We start from the raw sequence: 20537 nt of genomic DNA, 5'->3' as shown, positions 1-20537 counted from the left end.
CTGTCAATGTTCTACAGCATTGAGGTGCTGCAAACACTGACAAGCACTGCACAGAGCTGCGCCCAGACTTACCATCACTCCCTCCATATGCTTATGGAGAGAGTCACAGCATGCAGGGAGGTTCTCTTCCCTTCCCATGGACAGAAATGACCTCCCCAGGACACCAACACAGCCTGGTTGCACATTGCACAGGAGGACACAAGCAGGGATGTTGTCAGGAGGACCTGGCTGCAGTGACGCAAACCTTTCAATGATCTCAGTAGATCACGAAACGTTAGTACAAAGCCACACTCAACCTCATCCTGCTGTGCATCTCATCACATCCCCATCACTCTGCCTTCCCTACCCTACTCCTGCACATCCTTACTCACACCAACTTACCTTGCACCTCCAGCCATCCCTCTCTATCTACATTATCTCTTCCCCATCTCACTAGCCTCCCCTCACACTCATCCTCATCCTAGTCCAATCATACCAACTAACAACACATAAGGGTAGGCACTTGGATGTTTTATGCAATGTTCATGTAAAGTTTCTGTTATTGTGGTGTCAAACATTGAAACCTTTATTTTCAACACTTTGTGTTCTTGGACAGATCTGTGTGCACCTTTGGAAGTGGCTTAGTGAATTGCAATGAATGGTGAGACATAACAGTACCCCCTGCAATAGTGATGAGTGTGAAAGGAATGGCTTGGGCATTGTAGGGATGCTTTATGGTGTTGGTGTGGGGTGGTGCCAACCTGGTGCATCATGTGGCAGCCAGGGTGTACAGCATCAAGTGAAGTAAATCTGGCCATGGTGAGGCCATCCCTGCATCCCAGGCAGCAAGGTGTTCGAGTGCTGATGCCCTGTGTCCTGTGCAGCATCAGTTGATTGCGGAGAAGGTTGGTGTTGTTGTTGGTGCTGCTGGTGTGCCTGGTGCTGCTAGTGTTGGGACTGATCGTGGTGGGATTCTGAGGACCAAGGTAAAATAGTTTCAAGGGCACCGATGCAGATGTAATATTTGGCAGGTAAACTTCAGATGACAGAAGCGATCTGTCAATGGTGAGAGAGGTTGTTCCAATGAGGTGACACTGGATAGAGAGTTTACTCCAAACACTTGCAACCTGCATAAAGCTCAAGCTGTCTTCCAAATGCAGTAAGCAACAGCTTCTGAGCTTGGAAAGTGAACAGCTGTGAGATGGGAGCTTTTATAGCACATTTGCAGCTGTCAAGTAATGAGATGATTCCATGGTCATACAACTCCTGACCTGCTTACCTGTCATGATCCCCGAGCAGCGTGGACCCTGTGGGCGACCTCGTAAAATGTAAAGGTGAGCTCAAAATACTTCTTAATGGGGTGTTAACAAGGTCATAATGACCTGAATTGCTTCCCCTGCCACTGCGTGTCGGGTCTGCTCAGCGCTGACAGACCCAACATCTGGGAAAGGCACGTGGTGGCGGGTTGACAGTGGTGTCCCAACCCGCAGTCACAAAAAAATGTTAACAGGTAGTTAACAGGCAGATAAGAGGATTATGTCCTTTTTACCCACACAAGTGCGGGCTTCCCGAAGGCTGCGAACCCCGCCAGGGTCAGCGAGGTGAGCAGTGGGTCTGCGGGGGTCGGAGGGGTGCAAAAGTGCACTGTGAAGGTAAGTGATGGGTGCAAGTGTGGAGAGGTGAGTATGTGAGGGGAGTGGAAAGTGATAGAAAATGTTTACTTACCTTTGTTTCATCCTGCAGGCTTCAACAGTTGGGGATTCGGAGAGTCTCGCATCTCACCGGCAGAGATGGCAGCTGGCTGCTGCATTCTCCGATACAACATCCATCTAATTTCTGCTCACAAAAGAGGTTTGATGAGTCTTGAATACAAGGACTCAACAAACAATATAGAATGTCAGTGTTTGACAGCTTCACAGAGCTGTCAAACGATGACAATTCATCTGTCAACATTTTTTGACAGATGAAACGTCATACATTGATATTCTCTGTAACTGGCTTCCCCTTCATTGGCCTGCTAAGCCCGCTGGGCAGGCTTAACAAGGTCAATCAAGGGAAAATAGCGTGGGTTGGCCAGAAGTCGATGGAGGTGGGATTAAACCCAACAAGCAGCAGTCCCGCCTCCAACGTGCCCCTATTGACAAAATCGCCCCCATAGAGTCATAATGGCACAGAAGGAGGCCATTCGGCCCATCGAGTCCGTGCCGATTCTCTGTTGAGCAATCCAGTCAGTCCCATTCCCCCACTCTGTCCCCGTAACCCTGCAAGTTTATTTCCCTCAAGTACCTATCCAGTCTCCCCTTGAAAACATTGAGTGCCTTCGCTTCCACCACTTCCATCAGCAGTGAGTTCCAGGTCCTCACCACTCACTGCGTTAAAAAGTTTTTCCTCACATCCCCCCTATATCTCTTGCCCAAAAACTTAAATCTGTGTCCCCTAGTCCTTGTACCATCAACTAGTGGGAATATCCTTACCCCATCTAGCCTATCCAAACCTGTCATAATCTTGTACACTTCTATCAAATCACCCTTCAACCTCCTTTGCTCTAATGAAAACAAATCCAGCTTCTTCAACCTGTTCTTGTAGCTAAGATCCCCCATCCCCGGAACCATACTGGTAAATCTCCTCCGCACCCTCTCAAGGGTCTTCACATCCTTCCTAAAGTGTGGTGACCAGAACTGGATGCAATACTCCAGTTGTGGCCTAACCAGCACTTTATAAAGGTTCAGCATAACTTCTCTACTTTTGTACTCAATACCTCTCTTTATGAAACCCAAGATCCCATATGCTTTGCTAATCACACTCTCAATATGTCCTGCCACCTTCAGGGATCTATGCACATTAACTCCCAGGTCCTCTGTCCCTGCACACTCTTTAAAACTGTGCCATTAAGTGTATATTGCCTCTCCCTGTTCCTTCTGCCAAAATGCATCACCTCACACTTCACTGTATTAAATTCCATCTGCCACTTGTCTGCCCATTCTGCTAGCCTTTCTATGTCCTGCTGCAGTCACTTGGTATCCTCCTCACTGTTTGCCACACCTCCAAGTTTGGTGTCATCAGCAAATTTAGAAATTCTACACTGTATTCCAATATCCAGGTCATTTATATATATATATATATATCAAAAAAAGCAGTGGCCTCAGCACTGACCCTTGGGGAGCGCACTGTCTAGCATCCTCCAGTCTGAAAAACAGCCATTTACCACAACTCGTATGATAGCAAAATACTGCAAATGCTGGAAATCCAAAATAACAACAGAAAATGCTGGAAAAACTCAGCAGGCCAGGCAGCATCCGTGGAGAGAAAATAGAGTCAATGTTTCGGGTCAAACCCTTTGTCACAACTCACTGTTTTCTGTCCTTAAGCCAATTCCTTATCCAAGCTGCCATTGACCCACCTAATCCACGAGCCTCAATTTTGTTAACGAGCCTTCTATGTGGTACTTTGTCAAACGCCTTCCTAAAATCCATGTAGACAACATCCATTGCATTCCCTTCATTGATCCTCTCTGTTACTTCATCAAAAAATTCAATTAGATTAGTCAAACACGATCTGCCTTTTACAAATCCATGTTGGCTCTCCTTAATTAGCTTAAACCTCTCAAAGTGCCCATTAATTTTTTGTAAATAAATGTTCAATTAATTAAATTATTTTGATTTAAATACATGAATTAACTTAGTTACCATGTTCATTATTTACCAATGATATGCAACCAGAATAAATGGGCCAGAAATTCGCGGCCAGAAGCGTGAGTACGTTTGGGTTACTCACGCATCTGGCCGTTGGAAATGCCGGCGTTCAGCAGGAACAGCGCATGCGGGGAATGCCGGCATTTCCAGACCCGAGGTCTATTCACAGCGCGTGCGACTGCACAGGCAGCGCTTGCGCAGTGAACTTTGTGGATTTCAATGATGGATTCAGTGAGGGTAAGTCCTTAGAAGTTACACTTGAAAAAAGCAAGTGTAAAGTTGTTCATTGGCTGCGGAGGAAGATATATTTTATCGTGGAGCTTTTGAAATGCAATATTTTTGTTTGGGAAAGGGAGGGAAGTTATTTTAAGAAATTTTAAGTAAGTTTTAAAGTTTAAATTTTTTTCTTTTAAAGGGTTTTCAGAACGGTAGGTAGAAGGAGAAATTGTGGCTGTGTGAATGGAATGTGAGAATGAGTTATGTATGTATGTCCACATATATTCCTTTACGTATATGTATGTATGTTTTATATTCCTTTACTAATGTGTATGAATGTATGTTTTTAATTATGATTTTCCAATAAGTTACTTTCTCTGAAAGTCATAATTAAATAATACATTCATACACATAAGTAAAGGAAAATATACATAACATGCAAAGGAATATATACAGACATACATACTTTCAGAAGCTCCACGATAAGAAATATCTTCCTCCGCAGCCTCTGCAGCAACTGTACCCATGATTTTTTCATGTGTAAGTTGTAATGACTTGACCTCACTGAAAGCATTAATGAAAGCGGCGAATTATACTGCGCACGCGCTGCCTGTGCAGTCGCACGCGTTCTGCCTCTGAACACCTTCGTTCAGAGGACAGGAAATGCCGGTTTTCCCCACATGCACTGTGCATGCTGAAAACCGGCATTTCATCCAGCCAGATGCGTAAGTACCCCGACCGTACTAGCGCATTTGGAAGGGAATTACTGGGCCAACATATTACATGTCAATAAAATTAAAAATTTAACAATTGCACGACTTGCCCCCTCGCATCTGCGACTGAGGGTCCAAGGAGGTGCATTGCGCAATAGGTCATCATCGTACGTATCCTCACACTGTTCCCTTTGGGGAACTGTTTGAAGTGGTGGAAGGATTTATGGCCGTGATTAACGCTCATTCCGTGACCGTAACCATCTTTGAACCAGCCATTAGGGTGGTTAGTCCTATGGCGGGAGGGTTTTACGGGCTCCCACAACCCATCTGAGGAGGGGGGGGGGCCACCAACACCCACGGACGCAAGTATCCCGCTGGATGTCCACCCAGAATTTAAAGTTGGGAGCTCCGACTCCACTTGCCGGGACTGTCTGGAGTGGGGTTCAAAACCCTACTCCTTCTGGCCCAGCGGCGGGGATGCTTACTGCTACGCAAAAGGCCCACTCCGCACAAAAGGTGACACCCATACGTTTCCTGCGCCTTTTCCCTCCCCGTGACTGGAGCCCTATGCTGCCATTTTAAGTTGCTAATCGGATTGGGCCTTTGTCATAGTGGTAGGATCCCCGCCGCTGGGCCAGATCAGGGTAGGGTTTCGAACCCCGCTCCAGACAGTCCCGGCAAGTGGAGTCGGAGCTCCGGCTCTAAATTCTGGGTTGACATCCAGTGGGATATTTGCGTCTGTGGGTGTGCGTGGCCCCCCCTCCTTGTATAGCTTGTGGGAGCCCGTAAAACCCTCCCGCCATAGGACTAACCGCCCTAATGGCTGGTTCAAAGATGGTTACGGTCACGGAATGAGCGTTAATCATGGCCATAAATCCTTCCACCACTTCATACAGTTCCCCAAAGGGAACAGTGTGAAGACACGTATGACGACGACATTGCTAAATAAATAAATGGAATTAAAAAAATTCTTTTAGGGCTTTTAAAAGTCTTTAAATTGCTTTAATTCTCTTTAAAACTACTTCAGATTACTCAAAATAATGTAAACTTTTTAAAAAGTTTATAAAAGTTACCAAAATCTTCAAAAAACTTCCAAAAACCTATTTAAACTGCTGCTTTGCATGTAAAAATGCTTAGCAGCTTGACAGATACATTGGGGGCGTGTCCAGTGAAACTGAGACCTCAAGGGGCGTGTCTCACTTGCACTGCACGCTCCTGGCTTCGCGCTGGCTGCACTCCTGGGCGGCGTGACGTCACACGCTGCCCGGGAATCTTCTTTTTCAAACACCAAGTCCAGGCGTCCCTGGAGCTGATCTGCAGTAGCGCGGGGTAAGTGCAAATACGGGGCTTGCACGCGCTGCAAGCCCCGTTTAGGAATTTCTGGCCCAATAGATGCTACACTATATCATACATAGTCCTATCATTATAAAGCAGCAAACCTGCCCCCTCATGGTGAGCAATGCCTCACACTTTCCTGCGTTGAATTTTATCTGCCACATGTCCGCCCATTCCACCAGCCTGTCTATGTCCTCTTGAAGTCTATTATTGTCTTCCTCACTGGTTACTACACTTTCAAGTTTCATGTCATCTGCAAATTTTGAAATTGTGCCCTGTACCCCCAAGTCCAAGTCATTAATGTATATCAAAAATAGCAGTGGCCCTAGTACTGAACCCTGGGGAACACCAGTGTATACCGCCCTCCAGTCTGAAAAATAGCCATTCGCCAATTTTGTATCCATGCTACTACTGCCCCTTTTAACCCAAGCTAACAAGCCTATTATATGGCACTTTATCAAATGCCATTTAAAAGTCCATATACACAACATCAACTGCACTGCCCTCATCCACCCTCTCTGTTACCTCATCAAAAAACGTAATCAAGTTACTCAAACATGATTTGCCCTTAACAGATCCGTGCTGGCTTGCCTTTATTAGTCCATGCTTGTCCAAGTGGCTGTTAATTTTCTGCCAGATTATTGTTTCTAAAAGCTTCTTAAACTGTTAAACTGACTGGCCTGTAATTGCCAGGTTTATCCGTTTCCCCTTTTTTGAACAAGGGTGTAACATTTGCAATCCTCCAGTCCTGTGGCACCACCCCGTGGCCAAGGAGGATTGGAAGATTGTGGCCAGCACCTCCGCAATTTCTACCCTTACTTCCCTCAGCAACCTGGGATGCATCCCATCCGGACCAGGTTACTTATTCACTTTAAGTACTGCCAACCTTTCTAGTACCTCCTCTTTATTTTTATCTCATCCAGTATCCCAACAACCTCCTTATTTACCATAACTTTGGTAAAGTCCTCTTCCTTGGTAAACACTGTGCAAAGTACTCATTTAGTACCTCAGCCATGCCTTCTGCCTCCACCAATAGATCTCCATTTTGGTCCCTAATTGGCACCACTGCTCCTCTGACAACCCTTTTATTGTTAATATGCCTATAGAAGACCTTTGGATTCCCTGTTATGTTAGCCACCAATCTATTCTTGTACTGTCTCTTTGCCCCTCTTATTTCCTTTTTCACTTCTCCTCTGTACTAGAGTCAGCCTGATTCTCCCTTGTATTATCAAGCTGACATCTGTCAAACGCCTCCTTTTTTTGCTTCATCCTGCTCCCTAACTTGTTCGATGATAATAATAACTGAAATATACCATAATTCTCAGTTATTTTATTTTTTCTCTTTACTGTTTCCTTGGACTCCTTAGTTGTATTGCACTTTCACTATACAGTGCCTTTAACGTAGTAAAACATCCCAAGGTGCTTCACAGGAGCGTAATCAAACAAAATTTGATGCTGAGCCACGTAAGGAGATATTAGGGCAAATGATCAAAGGCTTAGTTAAAGAGGTAGGGGGAAAAATTTGGTTGCTTTGCGCCTCCTGTTGGGGCGCAAAGCAACTAGCGCCCGGGCGCAGCGCCGCCAACACCTCCCGCTTCCCTCTTGGGGCGCTACTGATGAATTTCGGCCGCGGGGGGTGCTAATTTTTTCAGGGCGTTAAAAGTAGTGCCCCGGCAAAGTTAGCGCCCCAAAGGGGGCGCGACTCAATTTTTCCCCCTAGGGTTTAAGGAGCGTTTTAAAGGAGGAGAAAGAGGTAGAGAGGAGGAAAGGTTTAGGCAGGGAACTCCAAAGCTTGGGGCCTAGGCAGCTGAAAGGACGGCCGCCAATGGTGGAGCGATTGAGATCGGGGCTGCACAAGAGGCCAGAATTGGAGGAGTGCCGGGATCTTGGAGGGTTGTAGGACTAGAGGAGATTACAGAGATAGGGAGGGGCGAGGCCATGGAGGGATTGGAAAACAAGGATGAGAATTTTTTAATTGAGGCATTGCCGGACCGGGAGCCAATGTAGGTCAGTGAGCACAGGGGTGATGGGTGAACGGGACTTGGTGCGAGTTCGGATATGGGCAGCAGAGCCTGGGATGTGCTCAAGTTTATGTAGCGTGGGAGATGGGAGGCCGGCCAGGAGAGGTTGGAATAGAGGTAACAAGGCCTAATTGATCTCAGGATGAGCCTATTTACTGAAAATAATCCCTGTGATTTTAACGGGACAGACCAGATTACTCAGTTGCATCTTAGCAACAGAATAATACATTGTGTATCAGATGGTATAACCTCCTGTCTTTATAAAAGAGCAGATCCTCCCAGTGAGTTGTGCAACAGTAGATCCATTACATAGAGTATAAAAACAGGAAGAAATTATGTTTTTGTCCATGTGACAATATAAGTAGGAAGGAAGGGTCTCAAGAGACCATGAGTTGATTTCTGTCCGGTAATAGTGGTTTTAGGGTCGACGCTCTTTAAGCTGGAACTCTGCTCTCTCGGCTAATGGCCATTTTGTGATCTTATCAGCTCCATGGATCCAGCAGAGCCTGTACGTGAATTAAAGTCCCAACGCAGCCTGTGCTGCCAATAGAGCCCATTTTACAGATTTATTATTTATTAACCCTTAGATTGCCAGCGCATCCAGGGAAATTCCATTCGCCCTATGCTTGCCATTTCTTTACTTCACTTTTCGGCTGGCACACTGTGACACTAAAACAAACATTGGTATTGCAGTAATCAATCTCCTTAAATATCAGGAATAGATTTATTAGTGAATTATTAACCCAGATATACTAAAACAAATACATTAAATGATTTTAAATAAAAATGAACCATTTTAGGCATTTAAATTCTGTTCACCCTGTCTTATAGAATCGTAAAAAGGTCAGTGCAGAAGGAGGACTCATGGTGCCTTTGCTGATGATAGTTCCTCTACTGCCTACTATATCCCATTTCCTTGCTCTTTCCCTGTACCAATTAATATTTCCTATATTCAAGTATTTTTCTAATTCCCTCTTAAAAGATCCAGGTGCCAAGACTGTCGTGTGCTGAGTGAGCTGATCTCAGATAGGATGGCCATACCATCAGGCTTAGCACTGCTGGGTTAGCAGGGCGATTCTGTCAGTGTTCCTGCTCCAATGCTGAGTGTGTGGATTCAGGTGAGGCCAGAATCAGATTCGGCCGTGCTGCCCCACCCCATGTTTGGATATCCTGCCGACACTCACTAACCAGGCTTATACATGGAGAATGGACACTTGGGCGAGGTATCAGAGCGCACTCGTCACCCACTGACGTGCCCCCCAGTGAGACTCAGCACCCGTGGGAGGGCAGGAATGGGGAGAAAGCTCTGTTAAAACAGGGACCTTTCCAAACAATTAATGTCATCATGCGGCCCCCAGAACCTGATTGTGTGTCGATGACTAAATCTGCTTGTGGCCCATTAAGAGTATGGGGATAATTTTACAGACTTGCATACTAGATATTAGGGATGATAAATCTAGCTCGCATTCTCGATAGGTGAGACTTCATGCCTGGAGCCCTGAATTCATAAAATGAGCACAATAGCATGGTGATACTGGGTATCCTACACATTAGGAGAAACAAACACAGCGCCATGATGTTTAGATTGATTTATAATCTGTCACTCTCACTGATCATTAACATGGCCATTGATGGGGCAAACTAACTTTTCTGAAACACACCTGTTTTTTGCTCGACCTGGGAGCCCACAGGCTGAAATAGCGTGCACCCCTTTAAACCCTGTTCCAGTCCCTACATCTGGCAGGGCAGTTTCTCCACCTCTGCCAACACCCTTAATAAGTGCATTCCCATCATTGCCCCAGTGTGGGGCGCCCATGACAGCTCAATGTACAAATGCACCAGCTGATTTTCGTACCAAGCCATATGGACCAGGAGAATCCCAGGTCCCTTCTCTGACAGCGTAGCACTCCTTTAGTACAGTACTGAGAAAGTGCTGCATTGTCAGAGGTGCCATCTTTTAGATGAGATGTTCAATTGAGGCTTTCGGCTCACATGTCGAGGGAGGAGAGGATTAGGCTCCGTTGTGATGCCCTTCATGGTAAATAGTCGCCTGCCACTCACTCGGCTCACACATGAAGAATGGCTGCTTGGGTGAGGGACTGGAGGGTGACTGGCAACTCCTCACGTGCAACCCGCACCCCAAAATGAGTCAGAACAGACAGGGGGACAAGATGTCTGTTTAAAGTGAACTCACCTACAGCCCACTGGGAGCTCTGCTTGACCATCCGACTGCTCTTATCTCTTATAAAAGTTGGGTCTGCGCATAGCCCCAAGCTGACCAGGAGGGTACTCCAGAACCACAGCCAAAATCTTCCTGCCATCTCAGTCCAGAGCAGGTAGCCGCAAGATTAACAATAAACAATCGGCTTTATATCTCATCGAAAGCTCCTCCTTTTTTTGTGAAAGCATCTTTCTCTCCGCCCCACCCCCCGTCTTAAATCTGATTCTCAGCAGATATCTAAGGTTTCACGTATTAATATTAATGCTTAAAGCTGTACTTTCTGGTAAATATGTGGCCGTTTATCTAATTAGCTCACTGAAAGCAGTGAAATCCCTTCCACTATTGCCAGTACGAAGCCACACAGTAAGAATCCAACTCACAGGTCACGTTTTTGACAGCATAAAATCTTCGCTTTCTTCCCTTTCTCTATGTGTCCAAGCCTCGACATGTCACACACTGCCTGTGGCCAAGTGGACAGTGGACAACCTGTCCCTTAACCTACACCAGCACCACTCAGACTGCTAAGAAAAAGAACTTGCATTTGTGTAGCACCTTATCATGTTTCTCAGGAACATCCGCTACTCACACAAACAAAGACCCGGCTCACATACAATGAACTACTTTTGAAGTGTAGTCACTGTTGTTATGTAGGCTCGTGCTGGAGCCAATTTCCACACAGCAAGGTCACACGGTTAATTTTTTTATGATGGTATTTGTTGGAGGAGGAATGTTGACCTGGACACCAGGAAGACTCCCTGCTCTTCTAGTACTGCCCTGTGATCTGTAATGGCCATCTGAACATTTTTGTCTTTATTAACACTGATTATTTATTTGCAGAAACAGACCATTAAAACAGATGATCTGATTATTACCACATGGCTGTTCATGGGATCTTGCTATGCTCAAATTGGCTGCCACATTTCCTATATTATAACAGTGACTACGCTTCAAAAAGCCCTTTGGGCCATCCTGAGGTCGTGAAAGGCGCTATATAAATGCAAGTCTTCTTTTTTCTTGGTTGTTTCCAGGGATACAATCACTGCATGCTTTGGGCTGTGTGGCTCAGTACCAGACTGGGGCAATGCCATTGGTGAAGTGCCTCATTGATATCATAGGTTAAATAATCTAAAATAACTTATTTTTCAAGTGTCAGCTTGGCTCAGATGGGAGCACTCTCACCTCAGAGGCAGCAGGTCGCGGGTTCAGAAGCTCACTTGGTCTTCAGCACGTAATCTAGGCTGGCACTCCAGTGCGGTACTGAGTGAGTGCTGCATTGTCAAAGATGCTTTCTTTCAGACGAGATGTCCTGTTTGGGTGGCTATAAAACATCCCATTATATGAAGAGAATGGAATTTGCCTGATATCCTAGCCAACACACCTCCCTTACCCAGCACCCAAAACATTACTCTTTGTGGAATCTTGCTGTGCACAAATTGGCTCCAGTGCCAATGACTGCATGTAAGAAGTAATTCATTGGTTGTGAAGTGCTATATAAATGCAAGGCTTTTTAATTAAGTTAAGTTGCCCTCTCTGACAGTTCATATGTTCTGATAATTGTTCTTAATCCAATAAGATAATTGCAGAAGAAACAAGTAATCCTCTCAGCCATATAATGATTAAGCAATATTCATTTTCTCTCTTCTCCCTGAAGGCGATCACAGATCACAGACCAGCTGTCTCCAGAATACTTTACAGCACATTACAAGAGGTAGAATTAAATTACAGTTTTATATTTGCTCCCATTTGAAAGCTAAACCGGCAGGAAATTCTGCTCCATCTGTGCCTTTCAACATCGTGCAATTGTGAGGGTGGCTGATTTGATCCAGGAAATGACTGACAGTCCAACACTTTTCTCCCTTAAAGCCCTCTGGACTCAGACGGTCAAATTTCTGGAATTCCTTCTAAATGTAGTCTACTCATTCTGCCCTGCCCCTTCATATTTTGGTCAAGGCAGTTCAAGAAATTGCCTAATCCAACAACATGTTCGTTGAGGTTGAACTAGGAGAAACTCGCAAAATGTGACACAGTTTGGACCACTGCGGCCAGCTGGTCAGTACACTGAACACACACGCTAACTACATTGACCGCACTGACTACACAGACTACACTCTGACTACATTGAGCACACTGACCATATATTGACTGTACACTGACTGTATATTGACCGTACACTGACCGTATACTGACTGTACACTGACCGTACACTAATCACACACTGACTGTACACTAACCATACACTGACTGTATACTAACCGTACATTAATCACACACTGACTGTGCATTGACCGTACACTGACTGTACACTGACCACACACTGACTGTACACTGACCATGCTGACTGTACACTGACCATGCTGACTGTACACTGACCACACTGACTGTACACTGACCGTACACTGACCACACTGACTGTACACTGACCGTACACTGACCGTACACTGACCGTACACTGACCACACACTGACCACACACTGACCACACACTGACCACACACTGACCACACACTGACCATGCTGACTGTACATTGACCACACTGACCGTATACTGACCACTCACTGACTGTACACTGACCGCACACTGACCACACATTGACAGTACACTGACCACACACTGACTGTACACTGACTGTACACTAATCACACTGACCGCACACTGACTGTACACTAATCACACACTGACTGTACACTGACTGTACACTCAACCGTACACTAATCACACACTGACTGTACACTGACCATACACTGACCGTACACTGCTACTATACTGACCACACACTGACTGTACACTAACCGTACACTGACTGTATACTGACCGTACATTAATCACACACTGACTGTACATTGACCACACACTGACTGTACACTGACCATGCTGACTGTACACTGACCACGCTGACTGTACACTGACCGTACACTGACCACACTGACTGTACACTGACCATACATTGACCATACACTGACCACACACTGACCACACACTGACTGTGCACTGACCACGCTGACTGTACATTGACCACACTGACCGTATACTGACCATACACTGACCACTCACTGACTGTACACCGTACACACACTGACTGTGCACTAATCACACACTGACTGTACACTGACCGTACACTAATCACACACTGACCGTACACTGACCGTACACTGACCCTACACTGACCCTACACTGACCCTACACTGACCGTACACTGACCGTACACTGACAATACACTGACCGTACACTAATCACACACTGACTGTACACTGACCGTACACTGACCGTACACTGACTCTACACTGACTCTACACTGACTGACGTAATAAAACTCACTACGCACTTGGTTTGAGCATAAAGCAAGGTTTTAATCAACTTGTTTCAGAACATGGAGGTCTAGTTGTATCCACTAGCTTCTTGTCTTTACAAAATGTCCCTGGGAAGCTGGGGGCCAACGCCCGAGTATTTATACTCCTTGGACGGCGCCACCAGCTGACTGTCCAGTGTTATTTCATAGGTAGTTTCGCGATGATGAGATTTATGACACTAACTGTACACTGACCACACAGTGACCGCACACTGACCGCATACTGACCGCACACTGACCGCACACTGACCGCACACTAATCATACACTGACTGTACACTGACTGTACACTGACTGTGCACTGACTGTGCACTGACTGTGCACTGACGGCACACTGACCGCACACTGACTGTACACTGACTGTACACTGACCGCACACTGACCGCACACTGACCGCACACTGACTCTACACTGAACATGCTGATTGTACACTGACTGTACACTGATGGTACACTGATTGTACACTGACTGTACACTGACCGCACACTGACCGTACACTGACCATACACTGACCGTACACTGACCGTACACTGACCGTACACTGACCACACTCTGACTGTACACTGACCATACACTGACCACACATTGACCGTACACTGACCACTCTCTCACTGTACACTGACTACACTCTGACTGTACACTGACCACACTCTGACTGTACACTGACCACACACTGACCGTACACTGACCATACACTGACCACACTTTGACTGTACACTGACCACACTCTGACTGTACACTGACCACACACTGACTGTACAATGACCACACACTGGCTGTACACTGACTGTACACTGACCACACACTGACCACACACTGTACACTGACCACACACTGACCGTACACTGACCACACGCTGACTGTACACTGACCACACACTGACCACACACGAACCATACATTAACCACACACTAACCGTACACTAACCACACACTAACCATACACTGACCACAAAATAACCGTACACTGACCACACGATAACCGTACACTGACCACAAGCTGACCGTACACTGACCACACACTGACCATACACTGACCGTACACTGACCACACACTGACTGTACACTGACCACACAATGATTGTACACTGCCTGTACACTGACCGCACACTGACCGCACACTGACCGCACACTGACCACACACTGACAACACACTAACCACACACTGACTGTACACTAACCACACACTTTACACTAACCACACAATGACTGTACACTAACCACACAATGACTGTACACTGACTGAACCCTGACTGTACACTAACCACACACTGACTGTACACTGACCACACACTGACTGTACACTAACTGTACACTGAACGTACACTAACATCACACTGACCATACACAAACCACACACTGACCGTACACTAACCACACACTGACTGTACACTAACTGCACTGACTGTACACTGACCACACTGACTGAACATTGACCACACTGACTGTATACTGACCGGACACTGACTAAACACTGACTGAACACTGACCGCACACTGACTGAACACTGACCGCACACTGACTGAACACTGACTGTACACTGACCACACACTGACCGTACACTGACTGTACACTGACTGTACACTGACTGTACAATGACTGTACACTGACCTCACACTGACTGCACAGTAATCACACACTGACCGCACACTGACGGTACACTGACGGTACACTGACCACACGCTGACTGTACACATGACCACACACTGACCGTACACTGACGGTACACTGACGGTACACTGACCGCACACTGACGGCACACTGACGGCACACTGACCGTACACTGACTGTACACTGACTGTACACTGACCACACACTGTACACTGACCACACACTGACCATACACTGACTGTACACCGACCACACACTGACTGTACACTGACCACACGCTGACCGTACACTGACTGCACACTGACCACACACTGACTGTACACTGATCGCACACTGACCGTACACTGACTGTACACTGACCGTACACTGACCACATGCTGACTGTACACTGACTATACACTGACCACACACTGACTGTACACTGACCACACACTGACTGTACAGTGACTCTACACTGACCACATGCTGACTGTACACTGACTGTACACTGACCACACACTGACTGTACACTGACCACACACTGACTGTACACTGACTGTACAAGTGTGTTTAATTTTTAAGTGTATATTAAACTGTTGGGGAGTTTAACCCGGAAGTACAATCCGGGTATAAAAGGGGTGGGACTAGTGCTTGTGCATGGAGTGCTGTGCATTGAGTGCTGCTAGAGTTTGGGAAGAGGGAGAAAAGTCATTTAAGTGTATTTTGTGAATTTTAGTGTGTTAAAAAGTTAATTATTTGAAGTGTGTTTAATTTTTAAGTGTATATTAAACTGTTGGGGAGTTTAACCCGGAAGTAGAATCCGGGTATAAAAGGGGCGGGACGAGTGCTTGTGCATGGAGTGCTGTGCATTGAGCGCTGCTAGAGTTTGGTAAGAGCGAGAGTTCGGGCAAGTGGGAGGTGAGGGTGTATTTTTTGTTCTGTTTTCCCCACTCCCAGGCTTAGACAGCATTGCGGAAGCGGAGCAGCGAGACGAGTCAACCAAACAGGCCCCACAGACAGTATTCAAGGGGGAGGTTGGTGATCAGCTGGTTGGTTGGTTTTCTTCCTTCTCTTTTAGTCCTTTAAGTTGGTAAGTCCTATTGAATAGTGGTGTAATAGTATCATCTACATCGGGACAGAGGGCCTTCATAACTAATAATAGTAAATTTAATTAATTACATAGCTATGGGTGAACAGGTGATGTGTCACTGTTGCAAAATGTGGGAGCTGGTGGCCCCCATTGAGGCTCACGGTGATTACATTTGCGATAAGTGTTTGCTGCTAGAGGATCTCAAGCTCCATGTTAAAGAGCTTGAGACCGAGCTTCAAACACTGCGACACATCAGGGAGGGGGAGAAGTTCCTGGACACTATGTTTCAGGAGATGGTCACACCTATGAAGTTAATTACTGCAGATGTAGTCCGTGGTCAGGGACAGGATGGTGTGACTACGAGTGAGGAAGGTACAGGGATCCAGGATGTAGTGTTGAAGGAGAAGCAGCCCTTGCTCTTGTCAAGCAGGATCGAGGTTCTTACTCCCTGTGAGGGCGGGAGCGGGGACTGCAGGGAGGATGAGCAACCTGGCCACAGCACCGTGGTACAGGGGGCCATTCAAGTGGATGGAGTAAAAAGAAATGCTGTAGTGGTAGGGGATAGTATCATTAGGGGGATAGATAGGGTTCTCTGCAGTCGAGAGCGGGAGTCCTGAAGGCTGTGTTGCCAGGGTTAAGGACATCTCTTCTGGGCTGGAAAGAAACTTGGAGTGGGAGGGGAAGGATCCAGTTGTTGTGGTCCATGTTGGTACAAACGACATAGATAGGACAAGGAAGACGGTTCTGTTAAAGGAGTATGAGCAGCTAGGGGTCAAATTAAAAAACAGAACCTCAAGGGTAATAATCTCTGGGTTATTACCTGAGCCACGAGCGAATTTGGCTAGGATAAATAAAATTAAAGAGTTAAATGCGTGGCTCAAAGACTGGTGTGGGAGAAATGGGTTTTGCTTCTTGGGACACTGGCACCAGTACTGGGACAGGAGGGAGCTGTTCCGTTGGGACGGACTCCACTTGGCCAGTGCTGGGACTAGAGTCCGGGCAAATCATATAACTAGGGCTGTAGAGAGGGCTTTAAACTAATTAGTGGGGGGGGGGAGGTTTCTAGAGAGCAAATAATAGAAATGACAACAGAGAAGGTCATAGACTTAGGGAGCAGTGGGGGAATTAAAAAACAGAATGTGTCAGGAAGGGACAGAAGGTATGGAGTAAAAAGTAAAGTACTAAAAAGAGAAAAAACAGGAACTAAGTGTCACAAAACATATTTGAAAGTTCTTTATGTGAATGCACGTAGCATTCGTAACAAAATGAATGAGTTAACGGCACAAATAACGACATATGGGTATGATCTTGTGGCCATTACAGAAACATGGCTGCAGGGTGAACATGACTGGGAATTAAACATACCAGGTTATTTAACAATCAGGAAGGACAGGCAGGAAGGGAGAGGAGGTGGGGTGGCTATGTTAATAAAGGAAGGAATCACTATAATACAGAGAAATGATATTGGGTCAAAGGAGCAGGATAGTGAAACAGTTTGGGTGGAGATAAGGAATAATAAGGGGAAAAAAACACTAGTGGGTGTAATCTATAGGCCTCCGAACAGTTGCAACTCTGTTGGATGGAGTATTAATCAGGAAATAGTTGAGGCTTGTAATGAGGGAACAGCTATAATTATGGGGGATTTTAATTATCATATTAACTGGACAAATCAAATTGGGCAGAGCAGCCTTGAGGATGAGTTCATTGAGTGTATTAGGGATGGGTTTCTTGAGCAGTATGTAACTGAACCAACCAGGGGGCAAGCAACCTTAGATTTGGTCCTGTGTAATGAGACAGCATTAATTAAAAATGTCCTAGTAAAGGATCCCCTTGGAATGAGTGACCATAACATGGTTGAATTCCATATTCAATTAGAGGGTGAGAAGGTTGCATCTCAAACAAGCGTGCTGAGCTTGAATAAAGGAGACTATGAAGGTATGAGAGCGGAATTGATTAGAGTGGACTGGGAAAATAGATTAAAGGGTAATACAGTACATGATCAGTGGTGTACATTTAAGGAGTTATTTTACAACATCCAAAAAATATATATTCCACTGAGGAAAAAAGGGTGTAAAAGAAAAGATAGCCATCCGTGGCTAAGTAAAGTAATTAAGGATAGTATCCGACTAAAAACAAGGGCATATAAGGTAGCCAAATCTAGTGGGAGGATGGAAGATTGGGAAGTCTTTAAAAGACAGCAAAAAATAACTAAAAGATTGATTAAGAAAGGGAAGATAGATTATGAAAGTAAATTAGCAAAAAATATAAAAACAGACAGCAAAAGTTTCTATAGTTATATAAAAAGAAAAAGGGTGGCTAAAGTAAATGTTGGTCCCTTAGAGGATGAGACCGGGAAATTAATGGTGGGAAACATGGAGATGTCAAAAACGCTGAACAATTCTTTTGTATCAGTCTTTACAGTAGAGGACACTAAGAATATCCCAACACTGGACAAACAGGGGGCTCTAGGGGGGGGAGGAACTAAATATGATTAAAATCACTAAGGAAGTGGTACTTGGTAAAATAATGGGAATCAAGGCGGATAAATCCCCTGGATCTGATGGCTTGCATCCTAGGGTCTTGAGGGAAGTGGTGGTAGGGATTGTGGATGCATTGGTAATAATTTTCCAAAACTCTCTGGACTCAGCAAAGGTCCCGGCAGATTGGAAAACTGCGAATGTAACACCCTTATTTAAAAAGGGTAGTAGGCAGAAGGCTGGAAACTATAGACCTGTTAGCCTAACATCTGTGGTTGGTAAAATGTTAGAGTCCATTATTAAGGAGACAGTAACGGGACATTTGGATAAATATAATTTAATAGGACAAACTCGGCATGGTTTCATGAAGGGGAAGTCATGTTTGACAAATTTGCTTGAGTTCTTTGAGGAAGTAACATACAGGGTGGATAAAGGGGAACCAGTGGACGTAGTGTAGTTAGACTTCCAAAAGGCATTTGACAAGGTGCAACACAAGATTATTGCTCAAGATAAAAAATCACGGGATTGGGGGTAATATTCTGGCATGGGTGGAGGATTGGCTATCTAACAGAAAGCAGAGAGTTGGGATAAATGGTTCGTTCTCAGATTGGCAACCAGTAAATAGTGGTGTTCCGCAAGGGTCAGTGCTGGGTATCCAACTCTTTACAATCTATATTAACGATTTGGAGGAGGGGACCGAGTGTAACATATGAAAGTTTGCAGATGATACAAAGATGGGATGGAAAGTAGTGAGGGAGGAGGACATAAAAAACCTGCAAGGGGATATAGACAGGCTAAGTAAGTGGGCAGAGATTTGGCAGATGGAATACAATACTGGAAAGTGTGAGGTTATGCACTTTGGCAGGAAACATCATAGAGCAAGTTATTATCTTAATGGCAAGAAACTGGAAAGTACTGTAGTACAAAGGGATCTGGGGGTCCTGGTGCACGAAACTCAAAGTTAGTATGCAGGTGCAGCAAGTGATCAAGAAGGCCAATGGAATGTTGGCTTTTATTGCTAGGGGGATGGAATATAAAAACAGGGAGGTATTGCTGCAGTTGTACAAGGTATTGGTGAGACCGCACCTGGAATACTGCATACAGTTTTGGTGTCCATACTTAAGAAAAGACATACTTGCTCTCGAGTCAGTACAAAGAAGGTTCACTCGGTTAATCCCGGGGGTGAGGGGGTGATCATATGAGGAGAGGTTGAGTAGATTGGGACTCTACTCATTGGAGTTCAGAAGAATGAGAGGCGATCTTATTGGAACATATAAGATTGTGAAGGGGCTTGATCGTGTGGATGAGGTGAGGATGTTCACAATGATGGGTGAAACTAGAACTAGGGGGCATAATCTTAGAATAAGGGGCTGCTCTTTCAAAACTGAGATGAGGAGAAACTTCTTCACTCAGAGGGTGGTAGGTTTGTGGAATTTGCTGCCCCAGAAAGCTGTGGAAGCTACATCATTAAATAAATTTAAAACAGAAATAGATAGTTTCCTAGAAGTAAAGGGAATTAAGGGTTACGGGGAGCGGGCAGGAAATTGGACATGAGTCTAGGTTCAGAATGGTCATGGCCCTGTGGGTAGTGGAGTGGGCCCAGGGGCCGTGTAGCCTGGTTCTGCTCCTACTGTGTTCTAATTCTCTGTTAGATTTCAGGAGATGGTTTTATTCCTGTTCCTGGCTGGGGTGGAGATCGCCTTTACAGAAGGTAAGTACTGTAGAAAATATAGGGACAGTGTGATCTCCTGGAAGAATTTCGATCGCCTAGATGGGTCGGAGAGGAATTTCCCAGATTTTTTTCTCCCAAATTGGCCATTGGGTCTTTTATCTGGTTATTCGCCTCTCCCGGGAGATCA

Source organism: Somniosus microcephalus, chromosome 13 (assembly GCF_052327205.1).
Source record: "Somniosus microcephalus isolate GS21.2 chromosome 13, FLI_Smic_1.0, whole genome shotgun sequence".
Taxonomy (NCBI): domain Eukaryota; kingdom Metazoa; phylum Chordata; class Chondrichthyes; order Squaliformes; family Somniosidae; genus Somniosus; species Somniosus microcephalus.
The sequence above is the reverse complement of the archived record's forward strand: the minus strand, read 5'-3'. Positions refer to the sequence as shown.